Genomic DNA, 22070 nt, shown 5'->3' on the forward strand with positions numbered 1-22070 from the left:
ATCTGACTGTTCATCGTAAGAACATAAAAAGAGCAGAAGAAGAAGAGTTTGGATTTGATATCCCGTTTTATCACTACCCAAAGGAGTCTCAAAGCGGCTAACATTCTCCTTTCCCTTCCTCCCCACAACAAACACTCTGTGAGGTGAGTGGGGCTGAGAGACTTCAAAGAAGTGTGACCAGCCCAAGGTCACCCAGCAGTTGCGTGTGGAGGAGCAGAGACACAAACCCGGTTCCCCAGATTACAAGCCTAGCGCTCCTAACCACTACACCACACTGACTAGATGTGCCAGGCCAATGGCACATCTAGTCCAGCATCCTGTTCTCACAGCAGCCAGCCAGATATGAGAAGCCTGAAAGAAGGACTCTCTGCACTTGTGCTTTCCAGAAACTGGTATTCAGAATGTAGTAACAAAAAATGTTTAAAGATGTTCTCAAGGCAAATCTTAAACAAATGTAGTATAAACACTGACAACTGGAAAACACTGGCCTCTGAGTGCTCCAACGGGAGAACAGCCTTTATCAAAGGTGTCACGGGCTTTGAAGACACTCGAACTCAGGACGCAAGGGAGAAACGCGCTAAGAGGAAGGCACACTTGGCAACTACACACCGTGATCAACTCCCACCCGGAAACCTATGTCCTCACTGTGGATCCAGAATTGGCATCCACAGTCACTTATGAACCCACTGTTAAAACCGTTGTGGCATTTGTATGGAGCCCCTGGTCGTCTCATGGACTATTGACCTGTACACCACTAATCCGCTGCCACCAACCAGGTCCTCCCCGGTAAATCACTTAGTCTCAGTCAGGTTCTTAAGTTAACAAACAAGAGTGTAGTTTGTTGCCAACACAAATAAACTTTAACTGCATTCAAAACGTTGTTACTCTTTACCTTCTTAGTCTTATTTTTATCCTGTCTCTAACTCTTCTACCTCCCCTCACACAAGAACCAACGGCACTAACTGTCTCTCTATTTCCAACTGTCTGCCAGCTGCTTTCCCAACTGCCTTTCCCAACCAACCAACCAATCAACTAAAACCAACCAACCCAAACCTCGGGCTAAGCCCTTTTATAAACAGGTAGGCTCCGCCTCTGGCTTTTCTATTGGTCTACCTATTAACTCTTTCTCTCCCCCTGTACAGACATTTTCAAAAGAACGGGCAAACACCACAACCGTGTTTATGGAAGACAATCTTACTCAGCTACGAGTGCTCACCAAAGAAGAAGAAGAAGAAGATTTCAGAACTGTATTGCCTCTGACAGTAGAGGTAGAACGTAGCCATCATGACTAGGACCCACTGATAGGCTTATCCTCCATGAATTTGTCTTTTAAAGCCACCCAAATTGGTGGACATCACTACCTCTTGTGGAAGCGAATTCCATAGTTTTAACTATGCACTGTGTGAAGAATCATAGAACTGTAGCGTTGGAAAGGACCACATGGGGCATTTAGTTCAACCCCTAGCAATGCAGGAACCTTTTGCCCTATGCTCAAACCCACAACCCTGAGATTTAGAGTTCTATCTTAATCTCTGACTGAGCTATCCTTCTTCCCCGAAGTACTTACTTTAGATTGTCCTGCTGAACCTTCCAGCATTCAGCTTCCTTGGATTGGACTCTAGTATTATGAAAGAGGGAGAAAAATCCACCTCTATCCCATTTCTGCACCGCATGCATATTCTTATACATCTCTGCCATGCCCCCCTGCTTACTTGCCTTTAGCTGCGTTGTCTGAAAGCAGGAGCAGAGCCTTGCAGAGCTGTCCAAGTTGCTCTCTGGGGGGATCTTCTACCTTGCAGACATGCCTGCTGTTTGCCTCTGTTTATGCTGTGCTTGTAAGAAAACATTACCAAGATGCCTTAGGTCTCTAGTTCTCTAAAGGAAACCAAAGCAGGTACTGACACTGTCCCCCAGATCTTCTCACCGCTTGGGGAAGTACGCAGAGTGCAACAGTAGCTTTCTTTCTCAGATCTATACTTACTGACTATAGCTTTTAGCGTTTTACAGGTGACGTTTAACAGTGGAACTGCAGGTAGCTACACTACTGAAATGGCTATAAAAATATATAAAGCCCCTTTGAGAATTTGCTTGCTGCAAAGAAATACAAAAGGTTTTCAGAAACCAAAATAATTTTGACCTGTCTTTTTTTTTGGGGGGGGGGAGTGTTTCCTTAAGCAGGAGACATGAACCCATCCAGTTATAGAGCTTGACCCTGAGGTTAATGAGGCTGTCATACTTTATTCATTTCACGTTTGTAGTGCCCATAGCACCATCGTGCTCCAACTCACTTCCAACTATATTTTGGATAGGATATTGACTGTGGAAAGGCATTCTGCCTCTGTTTCAGTGATCCTTGGCAGTGACTTACCAATGTCTTCTGTTTATGAATTTTGATACAGTATAGTGTTATAAAAATGTTGTCCATACAGTATATTATTAGGCGACGTGTTGCTTGCTGTTCAGAGCGCTTTATTCTGAGTCAAGGTTCATAAATCCCAATCTGGCGAGAATCACATTTTACAAAATAAGCTTCTAGAGCTCAAGAGAGGAGAAAAAATGGGAAGAACGAAAAGAACTTATTTAACAGTGCAATCCTATACAAGTCTACTTAGAACTAAACCTAATTGAGTGCAGTGGGACTTCCATGCATGCATGTCTTCAAATATTCAAAATGCAGAAAGAAAACAAGGAGGGGAAGAGCCACGAAAGAGTTTAAAATAACAATCTTGGGATAATAATTTGATGGATATTTTGGCTTGGTCATACTGAGCAAATGCTACGGAAGTTAACAGAGCTTATGAGCTGCCAGAGTTAACCCACCACTTCCACATTATGGAATCTATATACAAAAGGAACAGTGATAACAAAGCTCTATGAACTTGTCCTTCTGCTGAGATAATCAGCGGAGGCCCTGATCCACACACATTCCCCTTGTCAGAAGTGTGACAGGCAGCAACACAAGGTGCCTAGATTATGGAACTTCCTCCCTTGAGACATCAGTACAGCTCTGACAGTGCAGGTACTTGCTTGAGAGTGGTTTTTGTTCCCCTGTGACTCTGGCATTTGTTTCTGCTCTGCCATATTTATCTTTTATAGGTACAGAAGTAGCAGCTTCAACAAAACAGCAACGTAGAAGGCAATTAAATCATCACCATCATCTCACCTCCTAACAAGAACACTCCTGTTCAAAGTCCCAGCCAGCCAGCTTCCTCCAGCAGACCTGTGATCTGATTCCATTGTTCCTCCACTTTTCACTCACTGTCTCTGGTTCCTAATTCTCTGAACTACCACTTGCTGAATCAGAGCTCCTTGTTCCAGCTGTTTTCAGTGCTCCCTCTTGCTTATTTTCTTGATTTTCCCTACCTGGCCCAGGAATTCTCAGGCACCTCGGTTTTACTTCTTCAAGAACAGTCTATTGGGACCCAGAAGAGGTATCATTTCTGTCTTATCCTATCTTCCAAAGGTCCTCTACTTTCACATTGTAGCCTCCACTCTGCTTCCTTGTCCTATCTCGGTGTTTGTGTAGACCTGTTTTGGGAATCACCTTTCCTCCACTTCCTCTCCTGCTCCCTCTTGCATTTCATGCATGTGCTGATTCCTAAATTTGTCTAGGCCATGTCCCCAAAACATAGTAGTCATAGCTGTCAACCTTCCCTTTTTTTGCGGGAAATTCCCTTATTCCAGCGCTGCTTCCCGCTGCTATCCTGGATTGTTAGATATCCCGTAGACTGTCCCTGGGACAGGTGAGGCTGCTGATCCCTTATTTTTGAGGCTGCTGATCCCTTATTTTCAAATCTGAAAGTTGACAGCTATGATAGTAGTCAATGCTGATATGTTAGTAGAGCTAATTTCCCCAAAGAAATGCACATGTTTTGCTGAGTGATTGCCCACTGCAGTAATGAATGTGTACATTTCTGTGTATTCGTCTCAGCCTTGGGAAAGATTTGTGTGACTGTGACGTACTGAGTAAATCTGCCAAGAGGTCCTATTGCCACAGTTCAAAGATACCTAATACACGGGAGTATTGGAAAGTGTGTGAGTGAAACATGAGGAGGCTGAGTAGCACGAACACACATGCACTAAACTGCAGAATAGGCATAAGAGGTACTTTGCTATGTGCCTTGGAAAAACAGATCAGGCTCATTCCTCCCTTCTTTCTTTCTAGCAATCAACAGCAAAGTAGGTTGGGTACCAATCTACAGAGGGTAGATCAACACTATACATTTATACTTTATAGTATGTTAAGGGTGCCAAGTGCTCTGAAACCCTTATTCTCCCCACAGAGCTACAATTCTCAGAGTTCCCTGGGAGGAGGGATTGTTAAGACACAAGGTGAATTGTAGCTCTGTGGGGAGAACCGGGGCTTCCTCTAAGCACACTTAACAAACTACAGTTCCCAGAATTCTTTGTGGGAAGCTATCACTGTCAAAGTGGTATAACAGTCCTTTCAATATACAGGGCACGTGTGACCTGAGTTTTGTGTTACTTTCCCCAAAGTTTTCCTCCCTCCCTCCAGCTGCATTGTCTGCAATCTGACTCAGAAGACTTATGTCTGCTCCTGGTCACAGGTGAGGAGTCATGTGGGCGAGACAATGTTCATGGGACCACAGCTACCCGTGAAATCCTCAAAACGAGTCAAACATTTGTACTATGCAACCAGTTTGTCTAAGGATCCAGGAATATGTGTTCACATATAGGGCACAACAAGACAATGACCTACCACCCCCAACAGGCTATGACTCAATAAGACTAATCTTCTTCAACAACACCCCTGCCACATACAAGCAAACCATACTACAACCAACTGAACACAACCAACCAAGCTCTGGACGCTCTAATCTCTTGCAATGCCAATCAATCAATCAATCAATCAATCAATCAATCACCTACCTATGTGATGCTGACACAAACACTATGCAATAGAATGAAATAAGATTGCCCCTACTTCTCTTCCTCCCTCTCCCTCCCTTTCCTCTCTTTCCCTTCAACCGCACGACGTGTATGACAATAGTGTCTCATGCTGAACATAAATGAACTGTGAAAAAAACACTATGAATCCAAAATGGAGACATTATATGTACTTTTCCTTGTTTATTTGTTTGTTTTGTAACGTAAGAAAATCTTTAATAAAAACCTTTTTTAAAAACAGGAAAGATACACTGGTCAACAACAAATTTGTTGTCTGTGTTTTTTCAGTTGATTTAGGACGAATCTGATGTGCTGAATCCAAAAATCACATTGGTTTTGCTCAATCAGGTCACGTTTTTGAGCTATGGCCACATGTCTTTTTTATGTTTTTGTTCACATGTACGCTTGTGTGGAGCATTTTAGAAGAAGTTGGTGGGGGTAAAATGCCATGTCGAATAATTGTTTTGATTGGAAATGATTATTTTAATGACAGGAAGTATTCAGGTCCGATAGTTCTGGGTGATTATGTCGAAAAAGAATCAGTTTGAAGTTATAAAACCTCAAAATCTTCCATAAATTGGTGCAGCAAAGCATAAAGTTGGGGGATCAAAACTAAGTTAATGGGGCAGCCGCCCCACGAAGTTTCCTGATCTTCAATCAGCACGTCGTCCTGTAGCTCATTGTGATGAAATTCCAGTGCCTATCTTCGGAGAACTTCCTGACATTAGTGACGAAGATGCCTCCATTGTTGAAGGACATGAAGAAGAAGAAGTGGTTCTTGAAGATGATGCTCCACATCCATTTTCCCAAAAGGAGTTGAATGATCTAGTTCCCGACCTCAGCTTGTCAAAGGACTCTGCCGAACTGTTGGCATCCAGATTGAAGGAAAAAAACCTCCTCTCTGACAGTGCTCGCATCAGCTTCTTCCACAACAGGCATCAAGAGTACCTCCGTTTTTTCTCGGAAGAGAAGGACTTGGTGTACTGTGCAGATATTGCACAGCTTCTGCTCAAGCTTGGAGTGCCACAGTACGAACCTAAAGATTGGAGACTGTTCATTGACAGCAGCAAGCGATCACTGAAATGTGTTCTGCTACACAACGGCAACCAGTTTGCCTCTATACCCCTGGCTCACTCGAGTACACTGAAGGAGAACTATGAAGCGGTGAAGTATGTGCTGGAGAAAATTGGTTATGATCAGCATAAGTGGTTTATTTGTGTTGACCTGAAGATGGTGAACTTTTTGTTGGGACAACAGTCTGGCTTCACCAAGTACCCATGTTTTCTGTGCATGTGGCATAGTAGGGACCGTGCTCAGCATTACACGAAGAAGGACTGGCCTGTGCGGGAGGAATTGGTGCCTTGCAAAGAAAGGAATGTCATCAACAACCCTCTGGTGGACAGAGACAGAATACTCTTCCCACCGCTGCACATCAAGCTCAGCTTAATCAAGCAGTTCACCAAGGCTCTGGACAAGGATGGTGACTGCTTCACTTACTTGTGCCAGGCTTTTCCAGGATTGACCATGGAGAAGTTGAAAGCTGGCATCTTTGACAGTCCTCAGATCCGTCAGCTCATCAGAGATCCAGAGTTCGGAAACTCAATGAACAAAGTGGAACTAGAAGCGTGGAAGGCATTTGTTCTGGTAGTGAAGAACTTTCTTGGCAACAATAAGGCCAGAAACTACACAGAACTTGTCAACAACATGATGACTGCTTTCAGAAACCTGGGCTGCAACATGAGCGTCAAGATGCACTACCTATTTTCACATATGGACCAGTTTCCTGAGAAGCTGGGATCAATGAGTGACGAGCAGGGGGAGAGATACCATCAGGACATGAAAGAGATGGAGACCAGGTATCAGGGTCGCTGAGACGCAGTCATGATGGCTGACTACTGTTGGACTCTGAAGAGAGACCTCCCTGCCGCTGAGCATTCCAGGAGTTCCAAGAAACGGAAGTTCAAGCCCTGAAGTTTGAAAAATGGTGAAGCAACATGCAATTTACGTGTACTTACCTTTATCATTGCCCACCATTCAGTTTACAGTAAACCTGACCTGATGGAGAGAAACGGATGCCATTTCCTGATTCAGCGGTGCAAAAATACCCTAAATCAGTTGTAGAAATCTAGACAACATTCAAAAAGTAAAAAATTGTTGCCCAGTGTAATGGATGGTGGACTACAGCAAATAATTAGGGATGGATAGGCTTGTGCTTCAGAACCTTGGACAGCACCAAGGCTGGCAATTTCATCTTCTGGAAGTTAGACTTAAGCCACTAAATCAGGGTTTCCCAAAGTGGTTGATATTGACCTCCTAGGGTTGAGGGGATTTTTGCAAGGGGTGAATAAAGATCTTTCTGAATAAAGAGGTTTCTAATGTGAAAAAACCAATTAAGAAGGATGAGCTTGCAAAATAAAGGGCATTGGCATGTTCAGAGGCAACCTCCCTTTGCCAATAAGAAATCTCCGTACAGTCGTACTGTAGAAGTCAAACGGAATCCATTCCGGAGGTCTGTTCGACTTCCAAAATGTTCGGAAACCAAAGCACAGCTTCTGATTGGCTGCAGGAAGCTCCTGCAGCCAATCAGAAGCCACAGAAGCTCATTGGACATTCTGCTTCCAAAAAAGTTTGAAAACCAGAACACTCACTTCTAGGTTTTGTTCATTCAGGAGCCGATTTGTTTGACAACTAAGGCATTCGACAACCAAGGTATGACTGTATTTAATAAGATGATTCCACAATTCCACAGCATTTTTTTTTTGTTATTATTCCTAGTAATGGTGACCAATGATTAATATATGCTGATTATATGTTGATGTTTCTTGACTTTATTGCATTTACATTCCTAAGAATTTGAGTTGGGGTCAATGGCAACTTTATAAGCTCATCAATGGGTCAGTGAACTCATAAGCATGGGGAACCCTAGACTGGACTAAGCTCTTATGTATGTGTGCAGGTCCTGAAGTTCTAGCCAGCCTCCAAGTCGTGATGAGGAGCATTGCAGTTATTCCTCCCCAGTCCTTGAGTGCCACAAAGGACCTGAGTATAAATGGGGGACAGGGAAGCAACAAACCAACATTTGGCAAAACAGACCACAGTTTCTTTGAACGTCTGTGAGCCATATTTTGGCTTGTTCAGGGAACTAGGGTTAAAAGCAAGGCCCTTCCAGAATGGAGAAAAATTGTTGAACATATGAAGACAAACTATAAACAATTAAAAACGTTAACAGGATTGACATAGACACGAGCAGTAAGAAATAACTTAAAGGGAGTATAAAGGTAATTTTTTAAAAAAACAGGTTTGAATTGGTTATGCAGTAAGATTACGATATAAAATAAGGAACCTCAGATGGGGGGGGAGGGAAGTCGAAGAAAATGTAGGTTGAATTTGTTTTGATTTAATTTTTGCTGTTGAAAAATTGTGAAATGGAAAGATAAAATATTTAATGAAAGAAAATCAAAATGAAAACCAAAAACCAAAACATAAAATAAAAGCAAATCCCTCCCAATGGCTTGGCATTATGTTGTTTAACCCATACCTCACCGCTGAAAAATTGCCACAGCAATTTCCCCCCATAAAGGGAAAAGCACCTGAGGGGATTTTGATGAGAAACCACAAGAGTATAAGGAAGAAACCTCTATGGCTGCTTACCCAATTAATATTAATTATCATGGGATAGTCCAGTCAGTGTAGCTTGAGACCATGGGTCTGATGGCTGTGGGTCCGAGCCCCACATTGGGCAAAAGATTCCTGTATTGCAGGGGGTTGGACTAGATGGCCCTCATGGTCCCTTTTGACTCTACAATTCTATTATTCCATGATTCTAAGACAGCTATCCATGACCGAGAACAATGATGGGCGAATCTGTCACTTTCAGTTTCGCTCAATTTCTCATTTTTTCAATTTTAAAGACAGTTCACATTTCCACATTAGTATATATATATGCATGAGCATTTTACTGTAAATTTCTCCTAATACATGCTAGCTTGTATGCAATTTAGCTTAATGCACACATTTTTCCCCAAAGCAATTTCCTCTAACATAATGCATTTTTGCATGTTATTTTCACAAATATATGCATTTTAATAAAAACCTATACCCCATTATTTGCTGCTTGGGTTTTTTTTTACACATTACCTGGGTCAAGAACTCCATTGCCAAATCTGAAGATCTGCAAATCTTGAATGATGGTTTTGCTTTGGTTCTTGAATTGTTTCAGAAACTGTGTATTACGCAGGCCTGTCTTTAAATGTGAACTGACTCCAAATTCTTCCTCATCCCTAACTGAGAATCCCGTATAGTTTCTCCCTTTAATTGTCAATATTTTATTTTATTTTTAAAAAAGCAACCCATTTTCATTTGCCTTGAAAAGAACCATGCAGCACATAGTAGACATATTTCTGGTCAAACAAGCAGAGTTTCAAAGTGTTCTCTATCGACTCCCTTAAGTTGTGATCCTTTTAGTGAAGGAGCCTTAAGGGGAGTTGATGGCCTTTTCTGAGGCACTCTCAAGAACTCAACGAGACCTGAGAGTACATAACACTTTACAAAATAGATCCTTCAGGCTGTTCAAGAATGTTAGGGAATCCTAGACTTGTCTAGCGAGTTATTCGTGACAGTTTCTTCTAAAAGCTTCAAACATGTTGATCAAAGAGCATCCTTTGCCCTTGAGACAAAAGCTTCTCTTTCCGTTTAAATATAGAACAATAAATATAGAAAAGTTGGCTTTGCAGATTCCACCTACAGTGATAACAGCAAGGGTCAGCTCGTTTGTGTATTTTTAGCACTTGCACAGGGAGTTTTCAAAGTTGTCAAGGTGGCAGGATGGAAAAGGTAATCATCCTGGATTTGGACGGGCCTCACAGGTTGCAAACTGATCTTTGCCAGAGGATCTCGCGTCCCTTGCCAGATAATGTACCTCCGAGCTCTGTAGAAATCTGAAGGCCAGAGACATTTGTTTTGGAGATAACCCGTAGTGTTTCTAATGCATTTTGTGGCATAGATGGTGCACATCTCCTGGAGTGTGAGATAATCTAACATGGCACATGGAGTTATAAATAGAACGATGAGATCTCGCAAAAACCTGCCTGGGAGGCAAGCTCACTGTCTCGTTCTATCCCGCAGTTCCCCCCTGTCTTCTTGGTCTGAAATGTTTTCTTAACCAAACTCATCACCCCTCCAGCCTGCTCTTTAGTTCCTTGTAAACCCGATGGTAAACCCACCAGTGCGTCCATGGATTCATTCCCTGCCCCACATAAAAATTATGAATGGTGTGGAGGGAGGGAATATTTTCTCCCTCTCCTATGGCAAGTAGAACTCGAGATCACCTGATGAAGCTGGACTCAGGAGGACTTACAGAAGGAACGACTACACAAAACACATCATTCACTTACTTTGGTTGGGCTTCGGCCTGATCCAACAACACTGTTCTTCTGTGTTGCTCATGAATGAAGAGCCATAGTGGAAAGGGCTTTGGTTGCCAGGCAGACTGGAGCCTTAGCAACTGTAGTTTCAAAGAATAATAATTGGCCAGGACAATGGGAAAACATTGCAAATATGGCAAGGAGAATGCCAGGGTAGCTTCAGTTTTAGGAAGGGCTTAACATCTTCCCAGAGATACCTGCAAGATTGCCTTGCCCTGTATCTGGCCACTCGAATGCTTCCCTCTGCAGAACTGCCAAGATAGCAAGTGTCACATAATACTCTGTGTTTGTCAGAAATGGATCTTTCGGTGTGGCAGCAGCCGCACTTGGGAACTCTCTGCACAGGTGCCCTTCGCTGTGCTCTTTTCAGTACATCCTAAAAACTTTTCTGTTGAGGCAAACCTGTCCAGATTGTAGAATATTGATATGTGTTTTGATCAGTTTTTAGCTTATTGTTGATTTTAATTATTTTTGAATGTTTTAAATAGCTGTTTTCAGCTGTTGTTTTTTTTTACTGATAATTTTATTGTTTTATTTTTGTGTGAGGGTTTTTTGGGGGGGAGGGGGTTGTTTAACAATCAAGTAGTATATAAATGTTATGAAAAAATAAAATAAAATAAAATAAAAATACACTTGCTTGGACCTTGAGAGCATCTTCCTTGGCTGCTTTCATGAAGTGATTTTGCAGAGAAGCCAGTTTCCAGGGTGCTACTACAGCTGTGAAATCCTCTTCCCAGAGCAGCTCACTGGACACCTTCTTTGTTGTGTTTTTGGTGTGAGGTGAAGACTTCGGTGATTCCCCAAGTTCTCTCTCTCTCTCTCTCTCTCTTTCTTTCTTCCTTTCCACCTTTGAAACACCTCAACAAATTTGCTTTAAACGGGGTTGAGGGAGCCTTAGAATTTGAGATACTCTTATAACTGTGGACACCTCCAGATGTCCTGTTTCATGAGCATTTATCCTGATTTCCTTGCACAAAACTATGCAGAGGTTAGACTATATGCAGTACAGTCTTTATTCAGCATTAGTTCTGATTTGTTTGTGGGGAGGGCATACGATGATGACCATTCCTCTTGCATTCATCCTGATTTGCTTGCTTTCCTGCTAATCTTTTGTTCATACTACACGTTTAAGTGCATTTCCCTGTTGGTTTCCAAATCATAAAAGTCCTCCTCCTCCTCCTCCTCCTCCTCCTCCTCCTCCTCCTCCTCCTCCTCCTCCTCCTCCTCTTCTTCTTCTTCTTTGGATTCATTGCACCAGGGTGACAGAGGGCTTTAATCCGTTTTAATTGCACAAACCTAGCTTTCTGATATGAATTTCAATCCCTCCTGAAAATACTGAGTCTGGGGGGGGGGTCACCAATATTTTAGCGTTTTGATTGTTAGAGTAATTAGTGCAAATAAATTAATAAATACATGCATAACAATGAGCAAGGCAAGGAAGGTATTCAGATCCTCCCACTTGAATTACTTCTGCAGCAAATCAGGTTACTTCCCATTAGAATTGTCTTCCCATAGATTTATGTTTGCAGAAACCTTGAAGCTTCCAAAAACCAAATTAGCCCAAGGCAAGCCTAAGGCATGAAAAATTGAGTTCCTGCCAAACGTTAACTATCCAAGTTAAGGGAAAAGCAGCAGGAAATAGCTGTCCTATTCAAGAACGGACACAGAAAAAGGAGAGGATTTTCGGGTCCCACTTTTCCTTCATAGTACGAAGTTTCAAGGCACTTTTCTTCTTTTTACAGAGTCACTTTCCTTGTGAGGAGAGAGCACTGAAGATTTTGTAATATCTAATGGTGCTGGAGTAACTATTTGTTACAGCGGGGCCTTCTTGGTGACTGCTCCAGACTTTGGAACTCCTTCCACAGAGAAGCTAGACTGCTCCCCTCCTTGCTGCCCTTCTGCCGGCAGGTGAAGGCTTCCTTGTTCCCACAGGATTTGGGGAACTGACTACAGCAGCAAGAATGCTACTTGCCCCAAAGTGGAAAGAAGCCGAAGTCCCAGTAAAGGAAGAATGCATACAAAAACTTATGGAATATGCAGAAATGTTGAAACTTACCGGAGGAATAAGAAATCAAGATAACAAACTTTTTATAAAAAAATGGAAATGGTTTATTGAATATTTACAGATCAATTGCAAACAGATAAAAACATTAGCAGGATTATTGTAATAACCTGAAGTTTCATAAGAGTATATATTTAAAGAAGATAATTAAATGAGCAAATGAAATGAATTTGGATATGCAGAAGATAATAAGAATAAATTTAAGGAACCGCAGAAAGAGGGGGAAGGAAGAACCGCAGAAAGAGGGGGAAGGAAGTCAAATTTAGAAATGTTAAATTGATTATAAAACTAATGAAATGTATAAACTTGAAAAGTATAAATATTTTTTTTTTAGGATTTAGGGAACTGACTGCTTTTAATGAAAGGGCTGGTGCCATGCTGTTTTTATTGCAATTACTGGTTTGGTTTTAATAGATTTTATATATGTATAAAGTTTTAATTAGATCAATGTTTATTTTTTATGATCCCCCATGTTGTTATTGGTTCTTAGCCACCCTGAGTCTTGTCAGGGGTAAAGGCACGGTATAAAACAACAACAACAACAACAACAACCGTTTGCAAATGTGCAACTGGCTCAGGCAGCACCAGCCTCCCTAAGTCAACTGCACACCCTTGTAGCTTCTGCGACTGCTTCTTAACAGAGAGTTACGTACAAAGCTATCAGCTTCTCACTGTGCCTTTCTGTTTGAAACGACCAGCAAACAACTTTTCCTGCTGTCTCCCTGGAGTGGTGTGACCTTTGCCCAATTCGGATCAGTGTATCACTCAAAACGCTTGAGAGTAATCCCAGCTATCAAGAAACTTTCTCCTTAATCATCAGCTGACCATCCTGGACTATTAAGAACTAGCCAACAAAAGAATGGTCCGTGGGCATTGTAACAATATCTACCCATCTATAGTCACCCCTCTCCTTTGTTGCTCAGCTGGTCCTGTGTACATCTCTGAATGAGTTACAGGGTTTGTAGGTCTAGGCCCCTATCCCTATGCAATAGGGATACATCACCCAAGCTGTCCCTGACTATGAATTGAAATGGGAAACCTCTGCTTAACTAATGGATATCAGAATGCAAGAATGTGCACAGTTTCTGTATCAGGATGTGGGTATGCATTTCTGTTTGCCTTCTGAGCATCAAACTGTCTCCCCCACCCCCAGTAAGCATGATGCAAGGCTTAGATGCCATTGAAATTCTTCTCTGAATTTCTTCCTTAAATTCTGAGCATGTTCAAGCTGCAGCTTGGAATGACACTGTTTCTCAAGGCTGTGTTTACAAGCCCCACTCTCGTGAATGAAGGTCATAGCTATGTACACAAAGTAGATGAATGGTCCAGGACGGGCAAGGGATTTGTGCTTGTTTGGATACCAATAGGGCGAGTGCCTACCTGAATCATCCTCTGCCTCCAGCAGGGAAGGCCCTTTTTGGTTTCACAGCTGAGGCTAAGTGACGGAAGACTAACTTTGCGAGGCTTAATGGGAGAATATTGCAGAATGCTGCCAATGGTTGCCTGTTTCTGATGGCTTTACAGTGGTACCTCGGGTTAAGAACTTAATTCGTTCCAGAGGTCTATTCTTAACCACTTTAGCTAATAGGGCCTCCCGCTGCCACTGTGCCGCTGCTGCTGCGCGATTTATGTTCTCATCCTGAAGCAAAGTTCTTAACCTGAAGTACTATTTCTGGGTTAGCGGAGTCTGTAACCTGAAGCATTTGTAACCCGAGGTACCACTGTACCTCAAAACGCTACAAATAACGTATTTTTTGCTCTATAAGACTCACTTTTTCTCTCCTAAAAAGGGAAAATGTGTGTGCGTCTTTTGGAGCGAATGCAGGCTGCGCAGCTATCCCAGAAGCCAGAACAGCAAGAGGGATTGCTGCTTTCACTTCGCAGTGATCCCTCTTGCTGTTCCAGCTTCTGAGATTCAGAATATTTTTTTTCTTGTTTTCCTCCTCCAAAAACTAGGTGCGTCTTGTGGTCTGGTGCATCTTATAGAGCAAAAAATACAGTATGTCACAAGCAAAAGAAGTCAGGTGAAAAACTCATAACTCCTTTTATCAGCATGAATGCCAGATTAAGAAATGCACTGGATTCTAACAGGCTAGACTAGATTAGTGACTGGGCTCAGGCTGGAGATAGACATGAAGTTCAATGTGCTAAAGTGCTAGAAGGTTTGCTTTAGGTTGTGGGTGAAAATTTACAGTTTTTCATTTTGCTTAGCGCAAACAGAAAACTTTCTGATGTCCTACTTCCCTTTTTACAGGGATTATTTTTTTAAACATGCAGGAGCATTCAACTAAATTAAGTTAATAGCTATTTTTCAATTCCCCATAAGAGTGAATGGCAAATGCTGAGCTTCATTTTATACAAATGGGTCAGAACCCAGGGTGGTTTAACAACCAATTCTTCTTCACTCTAGGAATTGTAACTCTGTGGGGGGGTGGTGGTGGTATTGAGGTCTGCTCACAACTCTCAGCACCCTTAAGAAATTACTGCTCCCAGAATTCTTGGGGGGGAGCTCTGACATATTTATGAGACGTGGGTGGCGCTGTGGGTTAAACCACAGAGCCCAGGGCTTGCCAATCAGAAGGTCGGTGGTTCGAATCCCCGCGACGGGGTGAGCTCCCGTTGCTCGGTCCCTGCTCCTGCCAACCTAGCAGTTTGAAAGCACGTCAAAGTGCAAGTAGATAAATAGGTACCGCTCTGACGGGAAGGTAAACTGCATTTCCGTGCTCTGCTCTGGTTCACCAAAAGCAGCTTAGTCATGCTAGTCACATGACCTGGAAAAACTGTCTGCAGACAAATGTCGGCTCCCTCGGCCAGTAAAATGAGATGAGCGCTGCAACCCCAGGTCAGAGTCGTTCACGACTGGACTTAACTGTCAAGGGTCCTTTACCTTTACCTTAAACCTTAGCATTACCAGTCTTTACTTGTAACTCATATATATGTGTGTGCGAGTGTGTGTGTGTGTTTTACATAAAAGTTATACACCATAAACATAACATTTACACATATTAAAAAAAGAAAAGGGTTCTTTCGAACCTTGAGACCTCCTTCCTGAATTGTCGCCATATATTGCACCTGCTGTACTACTTTAGGGGACAGAAATCTTAGAAGAATTTTGGGTGGGAATGGGGAGTGGGATGAGGCACAAATATAATCTAGTTCCCTTTCCCACCCACACTCAGTGTGTGTTTGTCTGGCCTGGTGTTAGTATACAGAACGACATGCAACACTGATGAACACCAGCTGCCATGAGATCTGCGAGGGATCATTCGTTTAGGTGGTTCCCTCAGTGTCTGTCTTTACAACCAGTGCTTTTTTCAAAAGGTCAGCCTGTGTTTGGGAAGATTCCACTGGGCTCCCCCTCCCTAGTAATTACACAGAACACTCAAGAATCCACATGTCGTTAGCGTGAGTGGAATTCAAAGAGGGAGGAAATCTCCATAGGAGGCTCTTGCGAGACTTGCATTGACTTGCATCCGGTCGAAACCCACAAGCTGGGTACCCCAGTGGATATGGATAGGACTCCTCCTCACCATACTAAACAGGGGGCCCTGCCAACTATAGCAGCTGTTGCAGTCACCAGGAATTCAGTAGTAGGAAGAAAGGGATTTCAGTTTGGATTTCCCTCCCAAAACTGAAATCACTACCCTCTCCCAATGCTGATATATTCGTCTCCAGGCAAAACGTACAGGTTTCCAGTTTTGGCTTGAACCAGAAGTTCGTAGCTGGTGAAATTTGCTGGTAAGATGACAAACAGGGGGCTTCAAATATATATACATGTATTTATATCACACACACAAACATGATACATATTCAAATCTGGTGTTTTGTTTACTTGTATTAAAATCAAGCGGTAGGTCTCTTCAGTGGCAAAAAAAGATGAGACATTTATATATGTGCATATAGATGATGCAGTCAGACGTGCATGAAATCCCTGAGGAGCAGTCCTCAGAAATAAAAATGAATTTTGGGCATACTGTATCAATTCAACCATTCATATCTCTACTGCAAAAATGCACCTTGGTTAGCTAGAACTGCAGCAACCTGTCTGACACAATCTGCACAATTTTTTAAAAGCCCAAAAACAAGGTACCCAAGAGTTAGGTTTTGAGGAAGACTTCTGAAAATGTAATATAAAGGAATCTTCACGCTGCCTAACATGAGGTCGCTTCTCAGTTATGGTTAGGGATGGGTGGGGAATTCAATTCAGTTCACATTTAAAGGTGAATCTATCTAACTTTCCCTTTGAGAAGCAATATGAGAATGAAAACAGCCATCCATTGAAATCTGCACTTATCTGAATTTTGCAGTGCAGTTCTGCAGCCAAGTAATGTGTACAAATATGCACATGCTGGGGTAAATTGTGCACTGAATGCATATGTATTTCTGAAAACAACATACAGACATGCCTTATATTAGGGGGAAATGCTTTGCAAAAAATATGTCTATTAGGGGAAATGATGTATATATTAGGAAAAATTCACACTTTCCAAATTCACATAACCAAATTTATCCCCCATCTGGTTCCATTGCTTTCAGTAGGACATGCTGCCAAGTATGGATGCCTGGCAATGAATGGTCATTTCTGAAGCTAACTTCCAGGCACTTTATCTTCATCACACTTTTCTGATGATTTAGCTCTTGAGGAAGAGTGAGAAGAAGGCAGGCGATGACAGCTACTTACCATTCTGCAAAACTCCCAGAAGACCAGTATCCAGTTGTGTGAAGGGCATGGAACTGAGGAGGCCAGGGAGATGGAGAGGTTGATTTGCAAGATTCTGGAATGGAGAAAAGGAGGAGCGCTGAGCTAAACAGAAACCCATCTTGCTGATTGTGACAGAGATGGGAAACAGGTTTAGCAAACTCTAGAGGTTGCATCGCAAATTAATCCCATGAAACCACTCTCACTCTTCTCTTTCCGAATTCTGGGGCTGCATCAATAGGAGTATAGCATCTAGATCAAGGGAAGTAATAGTGCCACTGTATTCTGCTCTGGTCAGACCTCACCTGGAGTACTGTGTCCAGTTCTGGGCACCACAGTTCAAGAAGGACACTGACAAACTGGAACGTGTCCAGAGGAGGGCAACCAAAATGGTCAAAGGCCTGGAAACGATGCCTTATGAGGAACGGCTAAGGGAGCTGGGCATGTTTAGCCTGGAGAAGAGGAGGTTAAGGGGTGATATGATAGCCATGTTCAAATATATAAAAGGATGTCACATAGAGGAGGGAGAAAGGTTGTTTTCTGCTGCTCCAGAGAAGCGGACACGGAGCAATGGTTCCAAACTACAAGAAAGAAGATTCCACCTAAACATTAGGAAGAACTTCCTGACAGTAAGAGCTGTTCGACAGTGGAATTTGCTGCCAAGGAGTGTGGTGGAGTCTCCTTCTTTGGAGGTCTTTAAGCAGAGGCTTGACAACCATATGTCAGGAGTGCTCTGATGGTGTTTCCTGCTTGGCAGGGGGTTGGACTTGATGGCCCTTGTGGTCTCTTCCAACTCTATGATTCTATGATTCTATGATTCTATGAAACCCAATGTGAGATTCTCCTTCCTCTTTGTACTTGGAAAAGGTTGAAAAAAAAGTCACCCCATTAAACACTTGCTGTAAAACAAAATGCTTCCATGTGTCCTGTTGTGAGATGAACAGTCCCCACTTTCCGGTATATTCTCAGAAAAGGCATGTACAGGAGGTATGGGAAACCTGTGGCCCTCCAGATATTGTTGGACTCCAAATCCCATCATCCCCAGCCTGCATGGCCAATGATCAGGGATGATGGGAGTTGTTGTCCAGCAACATCAGGAAGGCCAAAGAACTTGAGGAGACTGTAGAGGAGGGCTGGTGAGGCATATGACCTTGAAAAAAGGAGGTATGGCCTACCATCTTGAAGGTTAAACAGAGGCACTCGGAGGACCACTTTGGGTCTGAAGCTCTCCATCCTTGCTAGCACCTCATGTTGTTCTATCAGCTAGGAAAGTCATTGCTTGTCTCAGATCACATTAATTGTTCAATAAAGTTGTGACCCAGTTTTACTCTTAAATCTCTCTTTATTCACCACTGGGTCCACAATTAATCTAGGTAGACTGAACTCCTGGACACACCACAGAAGACTCCGATCTTCTAGCACTAAAAAACAAACAAACATAAAGGACCCCTAACAGTTAAGTCCCATCACGAACAACTCTGGGGTTGCGGCGCTCATCTTGCTTTACTGGCCGAGGGAGCTGACATTTGTCCACAGACAGTTTTTCCGGGTCATGTGGCCAGCATGACTAAGCCGTTTCTGGTGAAACCAGAGCAGTGCACGGAAACGCCATTTACCTTCCTGCTGGAGCGGTACCTATTTATTTACTTGCACTTTGAAGCACTTTTGAACTGCTAGGTTGGCAGGAGCTGGGACCACGCAATGGGAGCTCACCCCATCATGGGGATTCGAATCGCCGACCTTCCAATTGGCAAGCCCAAGGCTCAGTGGTTTACACCACAGAGCCACCCACGTCCCTATATCTTCTAGCAATAATGCAATTTAAAAGTTAATCCACCCCCCAATCCAGCTTCCCCCACACCACACTCTGAGCAGACTTTTGTGATCTTTCTGACAGTTTGGCTGATACATTTTTCATTTAATTGAGTGTCACTTCTTGCAGCCTGGAATGTAGGAAACAGGGCTCACCCTTTCTGCAAAGTGTAGCGATATTGCTGGTTCCATCAGTAATTAAGTTGTCATTCTCTCAAATAATCTGGCTTTGGCCGAAGGAGGGGGGGGATAAAGGAAATCCAATTAGTTGGAATCTTAATTTGACAGAGGTGCTAATTTGCCTTCAATAAAGCCTTAATAGATTATCCTTTGATGTGACATTATGAAATAGATCTGAGGGATGGGGAAATCAGCCGGGGCGGTTGGGTTCAGCAAATGTTTAAATGAAAATTCATTTCCTGGATTGCAAAGAGATCCCAGAACACCTTTCAGATTGTCCATTGCTTCATTGGTGGCTGCTGTGCATGACCTAAGAAATGTCTGAAATATCACAGAGAATTCTGACGCACCAGCCACAGCTCGTCTGCTGCAGCTACCAATTCCTGCATTTAATCCGAGGGCAGCATTGTTGCAAAATAAATGATGGCACACCTCCCAGTTGAAAAGCTGCATCCAGACACATTTTTAGTAGATGCATTACTAAAGGTGGGATGAGGAAGCTGTGGCTCATGAGTGAAAGTCTGTTCACAGAAAGTTCAGTTTCATTCCATGGATGAGATATGCAATGGCTAGATAAATAGAAAAGGAGGCTTTCAATACAAGTTCTTATAACAGATATCAAGGATGTGGGTGTCGCTGTCATCTAAACCACTGAGCCTCTTGGGCTCGCCAATCAGAAGGTCAGCAGTTTGAATCTGTGTGATGGAGTGAGCTCCTGTTGCTCTATCCCAACTCCTGCCAACCTAGCAGTTCGAAAACACGCCAGTGCAAGTAGATAAATAGGTACTGCTGCAACAGGAAGGTAAACAGTGTTTCCATGCGCTCTGGTTTCCGTCACGGACTCCCATTGCTGGCCACATGACCCAGAAAGCTGTCTGTGGGCAAACGCCGGTTCCCTCAGCTTGAAAGTGAGATGAGGGCCGCAACCCCATAGTCACCTTTGACTGGACTTAACCATCCAGGCGTCCTTTACCTTATAACTGAAGCAACATCCCCTTCAGGGAGGAATTTCCTCTTTTCTCACATGGTAGGCATTGCCTCCTGCAAAATGATGCCATCTACAATACATGTGCATATGATCTAAAGACAAACTTTGCAACCTGTTTCAGAGAGCTTACTTTACCTGTGTGCAAATTTAATTGTGAGATCAATTGATTAAGGCTTCAACCCTAACCCCACCACCACCATTACCTGAATTTGGTAGAGCTTACTTCTGAGTATGCATGGCTAGCACTGTATGTGATTGTCTGGAATTCCTATGAGTAGCCAATTCATATTTCGAATCAAGCTAAAACAGGGTTGGTATCTCGGTCTATCAGCAGCAGGCAAAGACTGTTGTTTAGTCGTTTAGTCGTGTCTGACTCTTCGTGACCCCGTGGACCAGAGCACGCCAGGCACTCCTGTCTTCCACTGCCTCCCACAGTTTGGTCAAACTCATGCCGGTAGCTTCGAGAACACTGTCCAACCATCTCGTCCTCTGTTGTCCCCTTCTCCTTGTGCCCTCAATCTTTCCCAACATCAGGGTCTTTTCCAGGGAGTCTTCTCTTCTCATGAGGTGGCCAAAGTATTGGAGCCTCAGCTTCAGGATCTGTCCTTCCAGTGAGCACTCAGGGCTGATTTCCTTCAGAATGGATAGGTTTGATCTTCTTGCAGTCCCTGGGACTCTCAAGACTACTTGACACTTAATCAAGGGCCATTGGCTGCCCACCATCATTTGAGGTGGACCAAAAAGCCTCCTCCCCATTAAGGCTCAGGACTCCTCACCAAAATGCTGCCATTCAAATCAGTCATCCTACCTAAATCTGTGTGCAATGGCTGTTGGGTCATTTGTTTTGGTTCCTTCCTTCCATTTAGTGCAGTGAACTGCAGCTTGCCACTCTCCAGTTATGATGTCTGAAAGTCTCCAAAGGTGAATTTTCCCTACATGAAATTAAACTGCCGGGTTTTTGGTTCAGTAATCAAGAGCTGGCTAAAAGACAGGGAGGGTGGGAGCTCATGTTACTGCTACATCTGTAACCCAATTACTCTCCTACCCAAGACAGATTTGAAACGGCCTGCATGATTAAGTTGCTTTTTATAACTAGGCAAGCTTCCCATTTGAGGTGAACGCCTTCCTGCATCCAGATCCACACCAACTCACTTTGGATCCCCTGTCTGTAAACTCATCACCAAAGTGAGAGAGAGGAATGGCAGAGGAACAGGGTTGGCTTCAGACGGACAGAAAGATGTTCATCATATTTACACAGCACTGACAGCTGTTGTTACAAATCATTCAGAAAGCCATTTAGGAGATGTATCGCTCATTACCTAGCAAATGAAAAGCAAATCAAATCAAAGGTTTAGAAAATTTCTGGAAGGCAAAGGAGAAATTCTGGAGCTTGGCCTGGTTGCAGATATTAAGGTTCCAAACACATACTTGGCAAGGCTTAGTTTGCTTTCACCTGTGGGCTGTGGAAATGTACCGATACTAATAGCTCGGTTGGTGAGAGCGTGGTGCTGATAACGGCAAGCTTGCAGATTCAGTCCCCATATGTGGACCAGTGTGGAGCAAGCCGATCGGGTGCCTGGGGTGGTGCGTGTGCCCTGGGCCCAGGTCAGCCACCTGCGGGGGCAGGGCAGGGTGAGCTGGGGCAGGACACTCCATGGGGCCTCTGAGGAGTCTGCCTGCCTCCTCCCACTCAGCCGCCCTACAGCTGAGGTGACATTTAGACCACAGTGCCACCCACATCCCTAATGCTAAGGTTCAATGACCATAAAAAAACCAGACACAAAAAAGAAAACAATACAATGCAACAAACAAAAACAAACAACCCCAATGGAAGCAGTTGTAGGGTGGGAATGTGGAGTTGAGGAGCCCAGGAACACAGAAGGTTCTAGATTCAATTCATGGCATTTCCAGGAAGGACTAGCAGAAACTTCTGCCTGAAACCCTGGAGAGCTACTGCCAGTTTATTTTTTTGTTTGTTTTTTAATTAAATATTTTCTT

The 22070-nt window shown here is 43.2% G+C and overlaps 2 long non-coding RNA genes across 2 annotated transcripts in view; one reads left to right on the forward strand and one right to left on the reverse strand.

Annotated features, from left to right (window-relative positions):
• LOC310766856 overlaps window positions 1-22070 on the reverse strand; it is a 292292-nt gene that overhangs the window by 141186 nt on the left and 129036 nt on the right. The gene's annotated exons all lie outside the window — the stretch shown is intronic.
• Window positions 1033-7506, forward strand: LOC310766766. Its single transcript, XR_014550407.1, has 3 exons — window positions 1033-1079; window positions 3097-3820; window positions 7304-7506. It is a non-coding gene; the product is annotated as an uncharacterized lncRNA (long non-coding RNA).

This window comes from Podarcis filfolensis (assembly GCF_964270895.1).
Source record: "Podarcis filfolensis genome assembly, chromosome: 1".
Taxonomy (NCBI): Eukaryota; Metazoa; Chordata; class Lepidosauria; order Squamata; family Lacertidae; genus Podarcis; species Podarcis filfolensis.